Source organism: Panthera pardus, unplaced genomic scaffold (assembly GCF_024362965.1).
Source record: "Panthera pardus isolate Hobbes unplaced genomic scaffold, ASM2436296v1 HiC_scaffold_20, whole genome shotgun sequence".
Taxonomy (NCBI): Eukaryota; Metazoa; Chordata; class Mammalia; order Carnivora; family Felidae; genus Panthera; species Panthera pardus.
Genome location: NW_026526766.1, coordinates 85,148,297 through 85,166,237, shown reverse-complemented (window position 1 = coordinate 85,166,237; position 17,941 = coordinate 85,148,297). Strand labels below are relative to the sequence as shown.

Here is a 17,941-nt window from a genome sequence, read left to right as displayed (position 1 = left end):
TCAGGCTCTGTGCTGACAGCTCAGAGCCTGGACCCTGCTTCGGATTCTGTGTCTCCCTCTCTCTCTGCCCCTCCCCTGCTCACATGCTGTCTCTTGTCTCTCTCTGTCTCTCAGAAGTGAGTATTTTAAAAAATAATCTTTAAAAAAAAGATACTTAGTCTTTCTCTGCTTCAATTTCCTCCTCTAAATATAGGTGATCTAATACTGCCCATCTTGTGAGTTCACTGTGAGATGAGAGTAAGTTCACTGTGGAAAGCACTTAACACAGTGCCCAGCACAGGGTTATCTGCCACCACAGGCCACCAGTTTGCAACCCCTACTGGAGACGTTATTATGCAATTTATCTTTTAAACCCACCAGACTGTGGCCTTGTCCCATGTCGGAACAGAGAAAGCCGGCTCCTTTGTAATAAACGCCTAATCCATCGCTGCCTTTCTGCCACTCCAAAAATTAGAAAGTATCTAATACACTTTAATGTGTAAAGTTAACGTGTAATACACACGTTAAAGTGTATTAGATACTTTCAGATTATGTTCCCCACGAGTTAGAACAGTTCATACTCCCTACCAGCAATGTCATAGAGGACCCACTTCCCCACTCACTTGCTAACACTGGTTTCATTGTAACTTTTTTTGCTAATTAAAAAGGCAAAAAAAGAAAACTATTGTTTTAATTTGTATTCATTCTGCTACTGATTATCGTTTGAGGCAGAGATCTCAACTTCTTTTTTCCTCCCTTTCTTCTTTAGAATGAGAACTCCTGTTTTTACCTAAGCCCACCCTGTGCTCCCTTGTAGCTCAATGTGGCTAAGCTCTACTCATTGAGGTATAAATGTTAGTGCTGTGTGAGACCTTTAAGAAAGGTCTGAAAGGGTCACTATGAAATTGTGACTTATAATAAGAAATATGTATTTGGTCTTTATCCCCCTTGCTCGTACAGAGCTCCTAAAATGCTTGGAATTTTCTAGGTGATGAGAGCAATTAAAAAAAAAAAAAAAAAAAGTATCTTATGTTAAAAAAAAAGAAATGTCTGAAAGTGCACGGGCACACCCTTCTTCCCCTTGTCTCCTTCAGGCTTTTGGAATGCAGATGTAATGACTGGAGCTCAAGCAGCCATCTTGAATCAGGAGGCAATCTGCTATAGATGGAAGAGCTGCAAGACCTAAGGAACCTGGGTCTGGGATGACACTGATTCCACCATACCAACCATACACTGCCTACCTCTTCACTTTTTCATGAGATGAAAACATATAAACCCTTATCGTTCAAGCCATTTTATGCAGGGGTTATCTATTGTATGCAACCAAATCTAGCCCTAATACACCCTCTCATCCCCAAAAGTCAAAACTGAACCTGTATTTCTCCTTCTTTAAGACAGATAAATAACAAAGCCTCTATGTTTCATTTCCTCTGTGTTTATTTAAGTGTCCTAAACATGGAACACTTATTTCTTCACTCTCTCATCCCTCCTCCCAACCTTAGGTTTTGCAAAGGTGGTTTAGAATTTTTGTTTTCAGCCTATTATGTTTTGTCATACAGCAGTTCTCCTCTATCTTAAAACCTGTTAATAAGTTAACACAATAAAAACTCCGATGCACAGCAGCAGTAGTCACTGAGATAAACCACAGGCACTGACAGGTGCCCTGCTCTGCTCTGTTCCCTGCATTCTTCCTCTATCCCATCATCTCTGCCCTGCTTTCACTGTCCTTCCACTGGACAGTTTACAAGGCATTTTCTCAGCTGCACTTCACAGATACTGTATGTTTTATGCCCTCACATGTTTGAATCGCCTTTCTTTTGCAATAAGCCGTGAGTGGCATTGTGGCTGGGCACACAGAGGACTGCAGCCCCTCTCCCTTGAACAGTCTGCAGACAAGTCCATTGCCTTCCAGCCTCCAGCACTGTATATGGGAAGCCTAATGAGAGTCTAATTCTCTTTCCTTTAAAATCCTGCTCCTTCTTCTTACAAGAGATTTTTCTCTTTCTTCTTGGAGTTTAAGAATTTTACTACAAAATAGGTTAAGTGTTAGCCTTAGTATGAACTGAATCCACTGAATCTGAAGAATCACATCTTTCTTCAGTTCACCGCTATTTCCCTCTACTGCTTTTCTATTACTCCTCCATCTATTCCTTTTTCTCCTTCTGGAACTTCTATTACCCCCATGCCAGGTCTCCTGGATGAGGCCTCTAAGTGTCTCACATTTTAATTCATGATTTCCATTTCTTTTTATTATTGTTCCGGGTTGTGAGGCATTTCTTCTGTGTGACTTTCCAAACCACTAATCTCAACTCTTCTATTGATCTTTGAATTCAAAATACATGTTTTTTAGTTCCAGAAAGCCTCTGGTACACTCCAATCTCACCCCTTTGGGAGTTCATTCCTTGTGAATTGAAGTTCTTAAGCGTCCTCTCCATTCATCCTGCCTCAAAGGAGCCACTGCTCCAAGTGTGAAGCTTGGCCTTCCCTCCTTTCTATGGCCAAGTCTCCAAAAATGTGCTGTCACTTGCCATTGCCTGTTGAAGGATACGGGTTCTCACACTCCCCGTTCATGGCAGACTGCTTGAGCCTCTGCGGCAGCAGAAGCCCGAAGCCCTGGGCGACCTGACAGCCTCTGTTCAAGAGGGCTCAAGGGAAATGAGCTGGTGAAGTGTGACCTTCCTGCTGAGAGGTGGGGGGGCAGATGCTCTGCCCTTCGGTCCCCACCCTGGTGATGACAGGAGAGAGGAGTCCTCGCACCTGCACAGACTGGGGGCAATTCTGCCCAGATTCTCCGCGGACAGCAGGTGGGCAACCACCATCCCTCTCCAGGAATCCAGTTCTGTTTTCTTTTTTAAGTCTTTTTTTATTTTTTTCAAAAAAATTTTTTTAACGTTTATTTATTTTTGAGACAGAGAGAGACAGAGCATGAACGGGGGAGAGTCAGAGAGAGGGAGACACAGAATCCGAAACAGGCTCCAGGCTCTGAGCTGTCAGCACAGAGCCCGACGCGGGGCTCGAACTCACGGACCGCGAGATCATGACCTGAGCTGAAGTCGGAAGCCTAACCGACTGAGCCACCCAGGCGCCCCTAAGTCTTTTTTTCAAAAAATTTCTTTTAACGTTTATTTATTTTTGAGACAGAGAGACAGAGCATGAACGGGGGAGGGTCAGAGAGAGGGAGACACAGAATCCGAAACAGGCTCCAGGCTCTGAGCTGTCAGCACAGAGCCCGACGCGGGGCTCGAACTCACGGAGCGCGAGATCATGACCTGAGCTGAAGTCGGAGGCCTAACCGACTGAGCCACCCAGGCGCCCCTAAGTCTTTTTTTAAAAATTTTAAAAAGTTTATTTCTTTTTCAGTAATTTCTACACCCACCATGGGGCTCGAACTCACAACCCTGAGATCAAGAGTTGCATGCTCTTCCAACTTGAGCCAGCCAGGTGCCTCATCCTGGAATCCAGGTCTAATCAGACACAAAAGCACAGACCGTGGAGACAGGTTCCATTTCTAGAACAAGACTGACCTAGAGTCCAATCTCAACCCTGCCACTAACTTGCTTTGCGACCTCAGGGAGATTACTTCCCTCTGAGTCTGTTTTGTCTTGTGCTCCTGCCCATCCTCCAGCAGTTGTCTCCAGCATCCTCCTCGGGGAACCAATCCCACCAGTAGGTAAGTTTCAGGGAAAGAGCTTCTTCTAAGCACTATATGAATTACCTGTATTGTAGTTAATCGTGGAACATGAAGGAAGACTGAAGCCCTGGTAGGAAAACATCAGAAACTTCGCCTTCTGCCTCTTTTGTGATAACGGGTTGACAGAAGGGTAAGGCTACTAGAAGAATCTGAAAAATATTGTAATCTTTCAGCTTTTAACATTTTTGTGATTTCTCCTACCTGTACAGAATCTCTTAACATTCTTTTAGGCAAACACTCTCTGCTTTTCCCCCTTTTATTCTTTCATGTTGTCTCGAGACCCGAGAACCATGGCCACAAAGCAGATGGGTATGGAGAGCCATAAGAGAGTCCAGGTTGGTTTCAGTCTGGTAATATTCACTGAGCACCTACTGTATATAAGGCACTGCATGGGATACAATAATGGGCAAGACACAACCCCTGCCTTAAAAGAGCTTAAAGTCTAGAGGCGCCTGGGTGGTTCAGCCTGTTAAGTGTCCAGCTTTGGCTCAGGTCATCATCTCAAGGTTTGTGGGTTCAAGCCCCTTGTGAGGCTCTCTGCTGTCAGCATGGAACCTGCTTTGGATCCTCTGTCTCCCTCTCTCTCTGCCCCCCCCCACCCCCTGCTCTTGTGTGTGCACACACTCCCTCTCTCTCTCTCTCAAAAATAAATAAATACTTCTTAAAAAAAGAGTTTAAAGTCTGGTAAAGGAGGTAAGGTAGGAGGTACAGGTACATCAAAAAAAGCATGACGTGATGCAGAATGTAGGCAGGGCCACGAGGAAGTTAAAATATGTGCCATGAGGGTTTAAAAGGAAGGAGAGCCCCCAGCAGCTGGGGGCACACAGATAGGGCTCACAGAATCTTAGGGAGCAAGAATGGGGGCGGGGAGGGGAAGAGGGTGGCAGGGCACTGACCACCAGAGTGCGGTCTCTTGAAGACAATGACCACGTCTTATTTGTCTTCATATGCCTTCACCCTTCCTCCCACGGCCAAGCAACTCACACAAGAGCTGGCCTTTCTGATGAAGGGTCTGGGGCAAGGGTAGCTGAACTGGAAAGAGAGAGGAGAAGGGTCTGTGCGGAAGTACAGGGACAGACTGAGGCTGAGAGAAAGGAAGTCATCCCAGGTACTGGGGAGTCAGACACAGAACATCCAGCTTCTCACCACTGGAAGCAAAAAGGCAACAGCATAACAAGGGAGCAACGAGAGGTTCTGCACAAGGAGGTGGAGAAAAGAAAAGCCCTTGATGTAAGATCCAACAGAGAAAACCTCTGAGTTTAACCTGGAGAGAAGGAACCTCTGCATGCATGGCTCACGGGGGATGTCTGATGTCCCAAAAGCCACCCTGCAGCTCCTCAGCCCCACAGACCCCACTTGGCATGAGGTTCCTCTGACCGCACCACCACCCAGATCACCTGCACCAGCGTGCACCTTTCTGTGCCTGTATATTACGGCCCTGCTCAAGAGAGCACATCTGACTACAGTCCATAAGCCAACTTACCAGGAATACATGTGGGGCTTCATAATCCCAGGCCAACAGGATATACCATCCCAGCACGTCTCTTTCCAAACAGTAGCCGCTGTAAAAGTAGGAGGAATAACTACATTTACAACCATGTTCCATACGGTAAGACTTGTTTTTCAAAGCTCAGCAAGGTCAGACCAACTATAGTGCTGTAAGATATGATTTCAGCCTGTTCTTTGAAATGTCAGTTTTTCCCGCAGGTCAATATTTTATATCACCATTAACCTACCAGGTAGCAAAGCCTGTCCCTTATTCATCAAAATCAACTTAAACTTCTTAAACTTCTCCTTTCCTGTCATGCTTTGGATACATGCTGTGTTAAGCATGCAAGGGTTTGCCCTGGGGAATCACCCCCAAAGAAAAGCATGACTCTATGGGAATGTGCATTCTGGCAGGCCCAAAGCACCAGCCATGGCCTCGGGCACTACCCAGCAGGAAGGGGACTCAGGAGTACCCAGACACAAACACCCCTGCCCTCTGAGCACCCTGCTGTTGAAAAGAGTGTTCATACAAGGGAGGGAGCGGCCGGCATGTCCCGACACAGAGACGGCCTCTTGGCAGCCTGCTGGTACAGACAAGTATCCTGCATAGGGTGCCTGCAAAGGCCCCCGTCACTGGTTTCTGTCCTCCACAGCACCCCCCCCTCCCACCTCACTCCACACCCAGGAGGGCAACCGTACCACCTCCTTCACTGAGGAGAGTTGACTTCAGCTCCCTTGGGTCCCTCCCTTAGCCTAAATGTTTCTGTATCTTCTCCTGGTCCTCTGCTCCCACCTCTGAGAAAGAGGCAATTGCCAGAGATCCAGGGCCAACCACTGGCCTGGGCTCGGGGCTAAGACACCTCTCCCTGGCAACCCCAATCTCTTCCACTCTCTTGGTCTTACCCTCTACCTGAGAACACCTACAGTCCTCCCCAGTCTTCAAAAGAGCTCTGACCCTTGAACTCCAGGCTGCTTCCCATCAGACACCCCAACTTCCTCAGTACCGCACCCTCTCACTACCACCCGCCTGGAAACACTCTACCTGACGAGTGGGGCTGCTCCCTCCCGGGCCACCAAGACCTCCCAACTGCAGAGACTAGTGACCTCAGGTTCTCCCACCTCTTGGTTCACTAGTCCCTTTCTGGAAACTCAGCTATCGGCCCCTAATAACGACTTTGTGGCTCTGTCTCCGCCCATCCCGTTAGCCTCTCTAGCCTCCTCTGCTGGCTCCTTTCTTCTGCTGACCCCTTCCTTTTGTCCTCTCACCTTTCAGAGCTTCCCCTCAGCCCCTCCCCCCGGAGATCTGGCGTCTGCCTCCCTCTCCAGCCCACCACCGCCCTGCTATGTCTCACGCTTCATGCTCCAGCAACAGGGAAACCAACCCAAACACAGACACCCACTGAACTGCTGGAGGCTCACCCACTGGCCCACCTGCTTCCCACCTGCTTCCAGCAGCCAGGCTGTGCTCAGGCGGCCCCCTTGCTACCACCCTGAGCCACACGGCTCACCAAACCTTCTGATCCTTCACTACCGACAGCTGAGAAATATTAAGCGAACACCTCTAACGTACGTATATTTATCTGTACGTTAACTACACATTCTAATGTACCGATGTGTTATACATATTATAAAACAAATACAATGATCAAAGCAATAAAGATGAAATAAATAGGCTAAACCAATGACTTTATTTTACTCATTAACAATACAAAAAACTTTCATTCTCATGATTAATAATAGCTTTAATAAGAGCAATGTGACTGATATGCTTCCCTTTTCTCAGTGTTTTAAGTACACTTTTTACAGATGTGCAACATACACACAGAAAAGAGCACAATTATAAGTGCACAGGTTAAAGAATTCTCACGAAGTGGGTATATCCATGTAGCCAGCACCCAGAAGGAGAGACCAAACATCACCAGCACCCCCAGAAACCCACTGCACCCCCTTCTATCACTACCTACCGCCCAAGGGTAGCCATCCTCGTGGACAAGATGTCACAAAGTAAGTATCGCAATTCCTTTTAAAGATGAGAGTGAGGGGCACCTGGGGGCTCAGGTGATTGAGTGTCTGACTTGACTTTGGCTCAGGTCATGATCTCATGGTTCTTGAGATCGAGCCCTGTGTCAGGCTCCATGCTCGGTGTGGAGCCTGCTTAAGATTCTCTTTCTCTCCCTCTGCCCCTCTCCCCCACTCACACTCTCTCTCTTTCTCTCACAGAAAAAAAAAAAAAAAAAAAAAAAAAAAACCTCAAAAGATGAGGATGAGGAGACTGAAATTAAGCACCTCTCTCAAGCTCGCAAACCTAAGGTGAGTCAGAGCAGGACCCCAGGTCTTTGGACTTCAGTGTTTCAGTGTTCTGTTTCTATTTGCAGAGAAATACTGTTTCCAACATAAACACCCTCACAAGAGGCTAAAACACTTAATAAAAGAACATGCTTGTGGACTCTGCCCATCCCAAAACACAACTCATGACAGAAGAGAAGAATAAAATGGTCTATTGATCCAACTTTGAGACAGACACATAGAAAGTCTGGACAAATGTACCCCAAGTGTTAAGAATAAGATAATGGCTGATAAAATCTTTCCATTTGTAACAACATGGATGGACCTAGAGGGTGAAATAAGTCAGACAGAGAACAAAAATACGGTATGATTTTATATATGGAACCTTAAAACAAAACCAAAACAAAACAAAAAACAGATTCTTAAATACAAAGAACAAACTGGTGGTTGCTAGAGTAGAGATGGGTGGGGAGATGGTGAAACAGGTGAAGGGATTAAGAGGAACAAACTTCTAATTATAAAATAAATAAGTCTGGGGCGCCTGGGTGGCTTAGTCAGTTAAGCATCCGACTTCAGCTCAGGTCACAATCCCACAGTTTGTGAATTCGAGCCCCTCATCGGGCTCTGTGCTGACAGCTCAAAGCCTGGAGCCTGCTTTGGATTCTGTGTCTCCTTCTCTCTCTGCCCCTCCCCAACCTGTGCTCTGTCTCCCTCTCTCGCTCTCTCTCTCTCTTTCTCTCTCTCTCTCTCTCTCAAAAATAAATGTGAAACAAATGTTTTTAATAAAAAATAAAATAAATAAAAATAAATAAGTCAACACCAAAAATTAAAAGCATTTGTACAGGGGCGCCTAGATGGCTCAGTTGGTTAAGTGTCTGACTCTTGGTTTCAGCTCAGGTCATGATCTCACGTTTTGTGAGTTCGAGCCCCACATTGGGCTCTATGCTGACAGCGTGGAGCCTGCTTGGGATTCTCTCTCTCCCTCCTGTCTGCCCCTCCCCCACTTGCTCATGCTCTTTCTGTCTCTCTCTCTCTCCCTCAAAATTAATAAACAGACTTTAAAAATAAATAAATAAATAAATAAAAGCATTTGTACAGCAAAGGAAACCATCAAAAAACAAAAAGGCAACCTAGTGAATGGGAGAAGATATTTGCAAATGACATATCCAATAAGAGGTTAATATGCAAAATATATAAATAATTTACACAACTCAACACCAAAAAGATGCCAAATAATCTGACTTTTAAATGGGCAAGGGCTCTGAATATTTTTCTAAAGAAAATATGCAGGGGCGCCTGGGTGGCTCAGTCGGTTGGGCGACCGACTTCGGCTCAGGTCATGATCTCACAGTCTGTGAGTTCGAGTCCCGCATCGGGCTCTGTGCTGACAGCTCAGAGCCTGGAGCCTGTTTCAGATTCTGTGTCTCCCTCTCTCTCTGACCCTCCCCGGTTCATGCTCTGTCTCTCTCTGTCTCAAAAATAAATAAACATGTAAAAAAATAATAATAATAAAGAAAATATGCAAATGGCTTACAGACACGTAAAAGATGCTCAACATCACTCATCATCAGGGAAACGCAAATCAAACCACAATGAGGTATCACCTCACACCAGTCAGAATGGCTAGCATCAAGAAGACAGGAAACAACAAGTGTTAGTGAGGATGAGGAGAAAAGGAAACCTTCGTGCACTGTTGATATGAGTATAAATTGGCGCAACCCCTGTGGAAAATAGTATGGACGTTCCTCAAACAATTAAAAATAGAACTACCCTATGATCCAGTAATTCCAGTACTGGGTAACTGCCCAAGAAAACAAAAACACTAATTGGAAAAGATACATGCACCTGTATGTTTATTGCAGCATTATTTACAACAGCCAAGATATGGAAGCAGCCCAAGTGTCCACTGACAGAGGAGTGGATAAAGAAGATATGGTAGGCATATATACACAATGGAATATTATTCATCCATAAAAAAGAATGGGATCTTACTATCCGTGACAATATGGATGGTCCTAGAGGCTATTATGCTAAGTGAAATTAGACAGAGAAAGACAAATACCATATAATTTCGCTTCCGTGAAGAACCTAAAAAACAAAACAAAAAGCTAGATTCTTAAATACAGAAAACTGGTGGTTGCCAGAGGGGAAGAGGATGGGTGATGAGCAAAAGGGGATTAAGAGGTACAAAGTATTGTACCAGTATTAAGTCGCGGAGACGAAAAGTACAGCATAGGGAATACAGTCAATAATATTGTCATGGTAGTGTATTGTGACAGATGGTAATTACATTTATCGTGATGAGCACTGAATAATGCATAGAATTGTCCAGCCACAAATCACTATGTTGTACACCTGAAGCTCATATAACACTGTATGGCAACTATACTTCAACAATAAAAAAAAAAGGAAAACGATAAAAAGAGATGATGGCTTTTTTTTGGGGGGGGGACATCTATCTTTATTTTCTTACTTTTCCATAATTAGCATTTAATAATCAGGAAAAGAACTACTTTTTAATTGAGATATAATTTACATACCATAAAATGGACCCTTTTACACTAGAACTCAGTAGGTTTTAGCATATTCACTAAGTTGCACAGTCATCTCCACTAATTCCAGAGCATTTTCATCAGCCCCAAAAGAAACCCTGTCCCATTAGCACGCACTCCTGTACCCCATCTCCCTGGCGGCCACCAATCTACTTTCTGTGTCTATGGGTTTGCTTCTTCTAGACATTTCATAAAAACAGAATCATGCAGTATGTGGCCTTTGGTGTCTGGTTTCTCTCACTTAGACTGTTTTCAAGGTTCATCCATGTTGTACTAAGAATCAGTACTTCATTCTTCTTTATAGCTAAGTAATACTCCATTATATGGATGTACCACATTTTGTTTATCCATTCATCACCTGATGGATATTTGGGTTGTTTCCATTTGGGGCTATTATGAGTAACACTTCTACTGCTATGAACATGCATGTACAACTTCTGGTGTAAGCATTTGCTTTCAATTCTCCCAGGTATATACCTAGGAAAGGAATTAAGTCATGTGGTAATTTGGTATTTCATTTTTTGAGACACTGACATATTGTTTTCCAAAGAGTATACACCATTTTACATTCCCACCAGCAATATGCCCTCCTGCAGAATGAAGGTACCAAGCAAATCTCTCCAGGGTGGTTCGAAAAGATGATGTCCAGAGGAATCACCAAAAAAGTGGCCCCAGGTACACTGCACACCTGCACAGCATTTTATTAGCTAGAAAACACATGTTCAGGCAGACTGGATGGCATGGAGCTTGCTTTCAAATCTTTTACCCCTCATATGTGTACAGTTCTTTAGAGAGGAGAGTGTGTTCACATGCATGATCCCTAGTTTAACCAGGAACTCCTGCTTTCTCTGTTAATTATGGTTTCATGTTCTGTCTTCTCTCCATCATTTCATTTGTATTATATTTTATGTCATAATCAGAACAACTACTTTGAAATCATCTGATACTTGAATGGTCCCACTCCCACTGCCAACCCTTTCCTATGACTTGCCCATGGATGGTCTTTTATTCTAACTCATCTCTCAGTGATGGGAGCATGCCTTCCAATGATTTCCCCCTGCCCCCGGAGTGGTGCATGGTTGTAGCAAAAGCTACAAACAAGGTGTGTCCTTATACAACTGGAAAGAATTTCCGTTACCACCAAATGTGAAAACTGGGCTGAGAATTCTTTTTTTTTTTTTTTTTTGTCACAACATTTTCCCTCAAAACTTGACAGGTACTGTCCCATTGCCCCCTGGCACCTATGCTGTAGGTAAGCCTGAGCCTCGCTAATTTTTTTTTTCTTTGATTTAAAGGTTCCTTCTGCCAGGATGGTAATGGTATCCTCTCCTAATTTTGGCTAATTTTGCCTGGCTCATGATGAGCCCTTCTAATCTACAGATTCAGGTCCCTCTTCAGAAAAATTGAGGCTTCCTTCTATGCTGTTTGTTCTGGTCTCCAGGCTGGTTCGTTATCCACACCTTGGGGTCTCCTCTGTGGCTTTCTTGTCCCTTCTGAGCACGGCAATGTGTCTCCTCCTGACCCCTTGACATACCGCGGTGCCACAGTCTCAAATGCTGGCATCATGCGCTTCATTTCCTTCTGTACCTTAAGTCCACAAGCTGCTTTCTCATCTCTGTCTGTTGACTCATCATCTCACTTTTCACAGCATCTCTAACTTCTCAGGGAGGACAAAGACAACCTCTGAAGCTGGGAAACCTTCTGTCCAAAGCTTGCTCCTCCTCTGTTTCTTGCACACCTTACTGACTTCCCTTGGCACCACTGATCTTCTCAGTGCATCCCCTCCAGTGTTCCTTCTTCCATTTGTTCATCCTTAAATGAGGACACGTGAGACCTGGTCTGGTATTTACCCAAAATTTGCACGCATATTCCCTTTGGTCTCCTCTCTACTCACCCTAACGGATTCAAGGTTCCTTGGGCAGGGTTGTGGGTGAAGGCCCAGCACTGCATCTGGCACTCATCAACTGGGACCACTCTTTAGTAACTGTCTTCTCTTGCCTCAGTTTCCTCTTCTATAAAACTGGATAGTAGTTGAGCTCATCTTTCAACACCCTTTAGCTCTACATTTTTATGGTACTCATAACACATCATACAGATTTAAAAGTTTCATTAGTTTGGAACCAATTATCAAGGACTTTGCTCAACATATGCAAGAACAAGTAATAACCTATTTCTTAAGAAAAACTCACTGTACTTTATTTCAAGTTAAGCAAACCACAAATATTAAGTTCAGAGAAATAGGCTTCATTTGATTATATATAAGAAAAAGGAGAATTATAAATATTTACCAAAAGCTAGCAGAGTACATGGCCCAGGGATGTACTGGGTATGAGATGCATACAAGAAAAAATAAAACAGGAAATGTATACAAGAAGGCAGAAGTTTGGTGCCTGGGTGGCTCAGTTGGTTAAGCAACTGACTTCAGCTCAGGTCATGATCTCACAGTTTGTGAGTTCAAGCCCCACACTGGGCTTCCTGTTGTCAGTGCAGAGCCTGCTTCGGATTCTCTGTCTCCCTCTGTCTGTCTGTCTCTCTCTCTCTCTCTCTCTCTCTCTCTCTCTCTCTCTCAAATTAATTAATTAATTAATTAAACATTAAAAAACTTTAAAAAGAAGGCAAGAGCTACACACAAGCAATTGAGAATCAGCCTTTCTCTTCCTGTCAGGCTGCCCAGCCCCCCACCAATTCCATAACCTTCAGTCTTGTCTAAACACTGGAAACCAGGTGGGAACGCTGTAACAATCATGTCATCGCTGGACCTGTCTTTTCAGAGACATAAGGGATAATGACACCGATCGAGAGCTTCCTATTGGCACACACATTATCCCAATTAATCCTGGCAAGCACCTGTTAGGGCACTCACTCCTCCATGGTCTCTGGCACTCCAACATGTCCCGTTGGGCAGGCCAAGAATGCAACCTCTGACCAGCCTTTACCCAGGCCACTTTTCAAGGTTGTGCTTGCAGTGGGCAGCTTTGAGGGATGAGACAATGTCTCCCTCAGGGCTGAAAAGCAAGCTTGCTTACTGCCTGCTATAAAGCACCCGGTGCCCCCAGCACAGTGTTTCTCAGCCCTGACACAGAAGCACAGCCTCCATCTGGGCCCATGGCATCACCCCCATGGAATGTGGGAGAAGGGAAATGGACACACACGCTAATGTTTATGCTAGCAATAAAGTCCTTTGCCTCTGACTCAGGCATTACACATACAAAAAGTTAGGAAAAAAGAAAGAAAGAAAGAAAGTAGACAGGGGAAGTTCTCCCTCCTAACTCACCACAACCTGAATCCTGTAACCCACCTCTCCTAGATCCCATAACAGAGCTCAGTATACATCCTCCCATCTTTAACTCCAGGTTTTGTTCTTGAACTCAAACTCATCTGGAGTCTCCACTGCTGTTTGGGGTCAAGCTTAGCAATTCCTTCTGGCATTGAAAGCCAAATGTCCCAACAATGTAATAACCATTCCTTCCCTTGCTATTGTGTAACCCTGATGGCTCATGAATTAAGGTCCTGTGCATGTTAGCAAAGAAATCATTTCTTTTCCAGGAATCTGTTTTCCTGCTCTTACCCAAGAGCCATATGGAATTAATAAATTACTGCTTTATAATAAGTTATGAAGGTTTAATCATTCATAGGCCATATATATGAGGCTGATCTCAACTACTCTGAGACTCCACATATTTTAAATGGGGCCAATAATGGTGACGCTGGCCCCCAATAACCATCCTCCTCTCCTTCTTTAGTAACAGAAATTCTGGTTTGTAGGTGGACACATGGCTTCCCTGAATAGAGATTACATTTCCCAACCTCCCTTACTGCTAGGAGTGGCCATATGACCAAGATCAGGCCAATGAGATGCAAGAAATGTCATGCACAAATTCTGGGAAGTGGCCCTCAAAGGCTGGAATGCAGATGCAAAAGCTAGAGCTCCAGCAGCCATTTCAGGCCTTGAAGTGACCTCAGACTTGGAAGTCATTCCCAAGATAGCCTCATGATGGAACAACAAGATAGAAGGAACCTGAGTCTCTGACCATGTAGGCTCTATACCTACCCTGAGCTGATTATCTCTTGACTTCTCACACATGAGAAGTTTCTATCTTATTTATGTCTTTGTTATTTTAGTTTTCTGTCACTTATACTCCAAACTACAAAAATGGCTCCCTCATAAGGAGAGAGATAAATGTTATATGAGAGTATGTATCACAAAAGATATCCAATAGATGTCAATTTTTATATTCCCCCAACTAAGGGTCTAGCACTATTTTTACACATAGCAGACAAACTCAAACATTTGTTGAAATGAACAGGAATCTAGAAGAATGACGGCCATTTCTGTGCCCTAAAATTTTTTTAATGTTTTTACCAATTTCTTTTTCCAGATAAATATCACTATTTTATCAAGTTTTGTAGACTATCTCATTGGAATTGCCAACATTTGGAGATGTGGCATTGTCACTATTACTATGTGTAGACTTCCCTGGAAAGAGCCAGAAGTTGATTGCTTGATCAACTGATTGATTTTCATCTTATCCATTCAAGAAACATTTTCCCCCCACGCCCTCAAAAAAACATTTAATAAGAGGCTACTCATAACAAGCCTCATCATAAAAATGAGACTTTGGCATTAACAACCAAACACTAGGTAAATAATCCGTAATGCCACCTCCCCCAATACCCACCAAAATACTCAGAAAGATAGAAGAGGTGATACACATCTATACCATCACTAAAGACTAAGGCTAATGTGCTATTTGGTCCTTATCACCTCTAATTATTGATCCAGGATCAACAGCTGAGCCTATTATTGCTGAAGTCCTTTACGTCATACGTGTGCCACATTGGTGGGGTTTAGTCCAGTGGAGAAATCAGCAGAGGTATTCATGCAAGGATCATATTATCATCAGCAGCATTACTACTGTTATTTACTGAACCATTACTCTGTGATAGACACTTTGTCAAGCACCTTCTCTGTACTAATATACCACTGAGTTCTTATAAAAATTCTCTAAGATGGGTATTGCTATCACACCCATTTAACGTGAGAAAACTCACCCTAGCAAGTGAGGTCCCAGGAGGTCAGGTGACCTACCCAAGGACACTGTCAATAAAAGTATCTTCACTGGCTGTGGTAGTGAGTCCTTAGGCAAAGGCAGGATTTGAACCCAGTTCAGCCAGCCCCATTTTCGGAACCACTTCTCTGTGTTCCATCCCACAAGAGCTGAACAGCGTTTTATGTTCTGTACTGGTACACGTACTCCCATCCACTCATCTGCTCCCTTCTCTTTGCTAAACATTGAGGTTTTTCAACCAATGAACATTAATCCTTTTTCTTTCTCCTTTTGTGAGAGGCAAATGGCTTCATATCAGGGTGGTGGGCCCTGATATCAAGGACAGCTACTCACCTCCAATTATCCCTGATCCTTTCTCACCGCTCTTCAGCTGTGGTTTTCAGCACCAGGGCCAGTGCCAACTAGGTCTCCGCCTCTGCCCTACACTCCCAGGTTTTGGGGTCAGGGTATTACTTAAAGATGCATGTGGCATCACACATCAGATTCTCGTTGGCTCCTCACTGGGTTCTGTAAGCTGATCTCTGTCAGGCATTTAGGCCTACCAGGGGGGTGGACTTCCACTTTTGTCAATTTAGGACACCCTTCATGAGCAGTCTGGGTAAATCTCATGTACACTAACTCTAAGACCCATCTGTAAGTTCTGGAAGTTGTACACCAGGCTCTGACCTGCTGCCCAAGCTCAGGACACACAGGAGACCGAGAATGCACAACCCCAGTCACAGGGCTCCCACATCACTTTAGTCCAGTCTGCACGGTTTTGTCATCTTCCTGGACTTCCTCGCACAGCTCTGACAGCTCCCGATCCTGGGATCTAGACACACACCCTTCCCACTGAGGCTGCAGACCTGTCCTGAACCTCAGAACACTGGATGGGGCCCCGACTTTCCTGCTTCAGGAACCAGAGATGTCAAACCAAAAGAGCAGCAGTAGCAGGCATGGTGCACTGCCTGAGGAGGTCTCAGGGAAGATGAAGGGTTGAGACACTGGCCGCGGCCAAGAGCCTCTCTCGGTCTTTTGCACACAGAAGCAAAAGGAACTAATGTTGGACTGTCTCCAACATTAGTGAAAATAAAAGTGTCAGCAGGAAGCCTGGGGCACCCAGCTTCAGGGGCAGGGGCAGAGGCCCTGCAGACAGCGAGCTGGAGGGGATGCCCCAGCCACCAGCCTCCACACCATTATCTTCCTAGGTTACTACTTTCTCACTGACCCTCCTCCAGCTCCTTCTCTGACTCTTCTATGTGCTCCATCCCTCGCACTGGTGCTCCCCAGCACTCCAGCCAGGATCCCGTGCCCACTATGCAGAAACTTCCTGGGTGACCCACCCCTCTCCTATCACTTTGGGCCAGCTATACAAGGATGACCCCAAGTCTCTCTCTCTTAGCCAGCAGGGTATTGGAGCCACCTGTGAAGGCTCCACAACATACAGATGACCAGTCTCTCTCCCCCAAACACCACTGAGGATCCTGATGCTCCAAAGACTGAGGACCACTGCTCTGGCCCAGATCTTTCTCTGAGCTCCAGGCAAGCAGGCCAGCTGCCAAAACGCTGTCCCACAGGCCTCCCAAACTCAGCTTGGCTGTTGCCAACACTGAATTCACTACTTCCTCCTCCTCAACCCAATACCCCTGTCTTGTTCCTTATCTCTGCGACTGGCCCAGCCCTTAATATCACTAAAGTGAGAAACCCTGATACTGCCCTCCCATCCACTAAATCTGCAAGAAAGGAGGCCTCTTCCTCAGCTTCTCCCAAACCTGCCTCCTCCTCTCCATCCCCATGGCCAAGTTCAGGGGCAAGAGCCCTGCACTCATCTCCCCCACACCATCCTCTGCACCAGGGTCACAACCAGCAGTGTTTTCCTCCTCCCGTAACTCTGGAACGGAACTCCACTGGCCACAGGACACCATCTGAACTCCCAAGCACTGCCTTCGAGTCCCTCTGAGAACTGACCCTGAACCACACCTCTGACCTCATCTCCTGCCAGCGTCTCCTCCCTGTGTTCATGAGCTTCACCCTCCAGCAATGCCAGGCAGCTCACCACTCCTGACACACAGTATGTTCTTTCCTGCTTCTGTTACTCTGCAGTCTGTGTCCTCTGCCCGTGTCCCTTTTTGCCTGGGAAACTGAAAATCCATCTTTAAGATCCTGTGAGTCTGGTTCCATCCCACAAGCTCCCATTTCTACTGCTTGCCATCCCTGACCCAGCATCACCACTCTCATCTATTTACTCCTGTGTGTCAGGTCCGTGGGCTCCTGAGGGCAAAGCCTGCGGTGCCAAACCCAGGTGCGAGCTCAGGAAATGTGGAATGAAAACCACTAATGAGATCAAAAAGCAAAGAAAGCAACCAATCTTGAAGGCAATAAAAATAAACCCAACTGCTATCTTGGAAACCATGGCAGGTATTGTTTCGGTAATAGACGCTTTCGGTGATAGATGGGAATTATGTAAAACAAGAGTCAGCAAGAGCCTGTCAGGGATGCCTGCACAGGTCAAGAAAACAGCACCGGGACCACCAACCACCAGGGTGTGAACACTACAGTTTCCCTCGCAACTCAGTACTCCAGCCACACTGGCTCTCTGTTAACGTCTGGAATTCGCCATGCCCTTGTCCCAACTGGAACCATGACCATGCAGCTGCCACCTGTTCACCTGGTCAAGTCCAACTCATCTTTTCTGTGGAAAGTTGCTCTGGCCTTCCCAGCAGGTAGAGCTGCCCTGTTTACAGTCAGCAGGCACCTTGTACTCCTCCTCTGTAGCCATCTTCAGTGCTTCAGTTAATGTTTTCTATGCTCGTTATTGTTTTTGTACTTATTTTTATACTTCTTTAACTTTGCTGCTAGATTATGAGTTAAAAGACAGCAAGGACCAGATTCATCTT

General features: G+C 45.2%; 1 protein-coding gene across 13 annotated transcripts in view; it reads right to left on the bottom strand.

The window, feature by feature from the left end:
• Window positions 1-17,941, bottom strand: part of RALGPS1 (Ral GEF with PH domain and SH3 binding motif 1) — a 314,360-nt gene that overhangs the window by 244,821 nt on the left and 51,598 nt on the right. For 12 of the 13 annotated variants that reach the window (XM_053908291.1, XM_053908299.1, XM_053908296.1 and 9 more), the window contains exon 2: window positions 5,154-5,232. The exons of the other annotated variant lie outside the window; for it this stretch is intronic. The gene's annotated coding sequence lies outside the window, so the exon portion shown is untranslated. The remainder of the gene's footprint in view (window positions 1-5,153; window positions 5,233-17,941) is intronic. 13 annotated transcript variants of the gene reach the window in all.